Source organism: Berghia stephanieae, chromosome 7 (assembly GCF_034508935.2).
Source record: "Berghia stephanieae isolate SIO BIC M18660-M18661 chromosome 7, UCSD_Bste_1.3, whole genome shotgun sequence".
In the NCBI taxonomy this organism is placed as follows: Eukaryota; Metazoa; Mollusca; class Gastropoda; order Nudibranchia; family Aeolidiidae; genus Berghia; species Berghia stephanieae.
Window position 1 is genome coordinate 62,818,673 of NC_088366.1, and position 4,823 is coordinate 62,823,495.

General features: G+C 33.4%; 1 protein-coding gene across 1 annotated transcript in view; it reads right to left on the reverse strand.

Annotated features, from left to right (window-relative positions):
- LOC144977629 (homeobox protein caupolican-like) overlaps positions 1-2,943 on the reverse strand; it is a 50,554-nt gene extending 47,611 nt beyond the window's left edge. Inside the window, exon 1 of the mRNA XM_078923041.1 lies at positions 2,635-2,943. The gene's annotated coding sequence lies outside the window, so the exon portion shown is untranslated. The remainder of the gene's footprint in view (positions 1-2,634) is intronic.
- Positions 2,944-4,823: the final 1,880 nt, after the last annotated feature.

The window sequence follows — 4,823 nt, forward strand, 5'->3', positions numbered from 1 at the left end:
AACAGGGTGATGTCCTCTTAACTCACTCAATTCTAGAGATTTTTACGATTTTTTTTTAAATTGGAAAAAATGTATTAAAAATGATCATGTATACATAGATAGTTTTATTCAACGACCATGAACATAATGTAAAAATTAAAAACATTAGCTTTGGTAGTAGATACGCCTATAATTTGTCTCAGAAAAATGTAATAAATAGTCATGGGGTAAAAGTAACACGGGAAAACTACGGATAAAGTCGGTGTTAGGGTTTAGTGAGTTAATAGGTTTCACTGTGTTGGACACAACAAAGGGACGTAATCTGTGATAAACGCATTCGCAAAATGAGAAGAAATAAATAAAATGAGAACTCATCACCACTTTGGCGGTCTAAACATTAGAACAAAGGGCTGATGAGGTCAATTATGGTTTATTGATTGTACGCGTAAAATTAAATACTCACTATATCTGCCCGCCATATCAATCGCACCAATTATGAATAGTCGTAAAATTAACTCACTCAATCCTAGATATTTTTGCTACTTTTCAAAATTGGAAAAAAAAATGTATTTAAAATGAGCATGTACATAGATCGTTTTATTCAACTATCATTAACATGTAAAATCTAAAAACATTAGCTTTGAAACTATACGCCTATAATTTGTCTCAGAAAAATATAATAAATAGGCATGGGGTAAAAGTAACCCCGAGTAAACTACGGATATAGTCGGTGTTAGTATTGAGTGAGTTAATAGGTTTCACTGTGTTGGACACAACAAAGGGACGTAATCTGTGATAAACGCATTCGCAAAATGAGTAGAAATTAAATAAAATGAGAACTCATCACCACTTTGGCGGTCTAAACATTAAAACAAAGGGCTAATGACGTCAATATGGTTTATTGATTGTACGCGTTAAAATTAAATACTCACTACATTTGCCCGCCATATAAATCGCACCAACTATGAATAATAGCCGTAAAATTAACTCACTCAATCCTAGAGATTTTTGCTTCTTTTCAAAATTAGAAAAAAATATATATATTAAAAATGAGCATGAGCATAGATAGTTTTATTCAACTACCATTAACATGTAAAAACTAAAAACATTAGCTTTGATACTACGCCTATAATTTATCTCAGAAAAATGTCATAAATAAATAGGCATGGGGTAAAAGTAACCCGGGTAAACTACGGATATAGTCGGTGTTAGGGTTGAGTGAATTAATAATATGATTGGGAGAATTTTTATTCAGATTTAATCACCCTACTGTCGGTTCAAATAATAATATAATAATAATAAACGGCCAAATGGCGTCAATTTCATTTATTCTACAAAATCAGCCGGTGTATTTACCGTAAACCCATACATAGTCTGACCGTGGTCTTCGTAAAGTTATGGCCTGCCACTGACCAAAAAATGACGTCAAAATGCCAGTCTTTGGCCACAAAAGAAAACAAATCGTGAGTTGTATTCAATAGTTCAACCAATGAAATAACTTGTTTCCATGAGCTCTACTAACGACAACTCACTAGTCAAATAATGACGTCACACTGCCAGTCCTATTGGATTTTAGTATCAGGCTATAGATAGTATGCAGATGACGTCACTCAGGCCTTTGTTATGGTTTTTGCCATCCGCGTTTGTGAGTTGTTCTCACTAAAGTGTATTAACCAGACTATAAAAGTTCATGGTTACACAGAGTTTGTGTGTTGGTCCGTTATACTTCCGGATGGCAATGTTGTGAACTCCTTGGCCAAGCGCATTCTATCTATAACTTAATGATGGCTACGGTCTGACACGAACCGAAAAGAATTTCGTCAAAAGACACGTCTATCTATCTATGTCACAAAAGAAAATAAATTGTGAGTTGTATTCAATAGTTCAACTCTAGTGAGATCATACAATTAATTAATTTGTTTTTTTTTTTTTGAGCACTCACTACTGGTGATAATTCATTGGGCGGTGCAATGACGTATCAATGACGTCAAAAGACGTCAGACAATAAGTTAACCATCTCCTTACCAACTATAGGAAAATCGTCACATTCGTTACGATACAACCAACATTTTTCTTATTCAAATTTCTTTTTGTACATCATAAAATTTAAAAGAAAATTAACAGTAGAGCACGTTTTGCCAGGTATCGCAAGAACGTACTGCTATTGTGTTTGAGTGATAAAAACATATTTTTGTGTTAGTTGGGTGTAAAGTTTTGGGGAAAATCCTGAAAATGGCTGGTAAGGAGAGAGTTCACGTAGGCTGTGATTTCCTACTACGCCACTATCACATCGTCTCATTCATCTTTGGTGTTTCATTATCCTGTTTTGTTGATAAAGGGGAAACCCGAAACGTTCATTTGATCTGTTTTTGTCATTAAATTGAAGCTTACATTCAATTTCACGTTATTATTTATTTCTTCGAGCTTCGAGCAACAACATTTACATTAGCCAGTTGATATGAAAACGACTCACACCAATCTATGATATTAATAATAAAATAATGTTTCCACTGGAATGAACAAAAAATTTATCTAGATTTAGTTCGAAAACAACGCTGCTTTATGGTAAATTATTGACGATAATAATATTGACGATAAAAATATTGACGATAAGAATAATTGACGTAACAAGTCTTGGTTTGGACATGTTCTTACCTGCAAAATGCTGAATTGATGATATTGTTGTTGTTGTTGATGACGATGACGATGATGATGATCTTGATAATGATGATATTGTTGAAGACGACAGTGAAGAGGATAATTATGTCCACTTGTGTCTGAGCTGATGTAGAGGTAAGTGTGGTCGTTGTGGTGTTATTGGTAATCGTAGTAATAATCGTAATCGTTGTCAAAGTAATCAAGAAATGACAGGTTATCTAGATTATGTTATATTATATTATATTATATTATCATAATACATAACATAATATATCGTTCTGTCTGCGGTTTGTTACAATTGTAAAGTAATCATAACCGTTTAATAATAATAATAATAATAATAATAAAAATAATATAATAATAATAATAATAATAATAATAATAATAATAATAATATAATCGAGATTACAATAATAATAATAATAATAATAATAATAATAATAATAATAATAATAATAATAATAATAATAATAATAATAATAATAATAATCACTCTCTTTGTTTTCGATCGGTAGTAAGTAGCTGTAGTAGTTGTAGTAGTAGAAGTTGTAGCAGCATCAGCAGCATCGATTAAGTAAGAGATTGGTAGGAGTGGTGACTTATACTTATAGCGGTGAATGAGTTATAGCCGTAGTGGTCAAGTGTAGTAAGTAAGTGTTGGTATTGCTAGTGATAAGGGTCCAGTTCCATAACATATAACAGATAGTCGGTTTAATTCACACTGATAGAGTAGATTGTAATTGTTGTTATTACAAATAATATTATAATATTGAGCAGTATCCTCGATTCTGCGAGTTGAATTTGTTATCATTGAGTATAATGACAAATTCGTCTTGTGGACGTAAACGACTTGAATATTCATAAATATATTCGAAAATCATTGAAGTTTGCAAATTAAATAATTTTGGATTTTGTAATAATTTCATTAAGAAAAACAAACAAACCTAATTTTCTTTATACAAACACAAAAATAAAGTGTTTGTTTTGTTTTCTGCACAAACCCACACGAATATTTTTTAAAAATTATTATCTTTAACAAGACTTTGAATGTTTTTAAAACCGCGTGTGGAATTCTATTCAAAATAGATAAATCCTAATTCACACAGACTTTCGAATTAATAAATTATCCAAGATCAGAAAAATAACTAACTGTCGAAGTTATAATATATTCACAATTCATGAAATAAGAGATTATGAATCAAACCTTCAAGAAATGATAGGTGAATGAACTTGAAATATCAAGATTGAAATCCGAATTTTCCAGACAAACTCCAAAATTGAAAATGAAAAACAAACACACGAATATAGATGTATTAAATTGTAAAAAGTCCGACAAGAATTTTTTTGTTCATATGAAGAACGAATGAATTTTTGCCAAAGTCCAAGGTAGAATTGAATTGCAAGAGTACATCCGACTAAGTCCGTAAAATGTTTAAACCAGTATCGCTGGTGGTCGCGGTGGCGGTGATGGTGGTCGTTGTTGGCTGTGATGATGATGGTGGTTGGTGGTAGAAGAAGTAGCTGTTGTCGTGGCTCCAGTATTTATCACCAAACACCGATCCAGTCATAAGAATGATAAAGATCCGTGGACTACAAAATATCCACTAGTAGCCCAGGCCATGAGTATTGGTTGGTGTAAAAGTTTTCGAATGAGCTTTAGCACGCTGGGTATATCTGCAGCAAAAGTCAGATGATAGCTTAAGTTATAGTAATAATAATAATAATGCGGTTGGTTGGTCGAAGAAGAAGCGGTGGTATTATAATCTACAAACTTGAGTAGTGGTGGTAGTCGTTGTAGTGGTGGGGGTGGTGGTGGTAGTGATAATGGTGGTGGTGGTGGTAGTAGCTGAAGTCCATTGGTTGTCTGCCGGTTGTAATCCGTCAAAAGTTGGTCACATCCCGATCACCAACCAACATTCGAATACACCTTCTTTCTCGAATGGCTGTAAACACTCTCCATTCGTCGATGGCGACGGTGGTGGTAGTAAAAAATATGTACGGAGGATATCTGATTATTATGATCTGTGTGGGACGACTCCACACTCTCCTTCTCTATTTTCTCTTTATTATCTCTCTTTCTTCCCCTCTCTTTCTTTCCCCCTCTATCTTCGCTGTCTCATAATGGCCCATAAAATTATAGCGGGCTCCCAACAAGAATATCGCACACCAGCAGCCAGTTGCGAGCG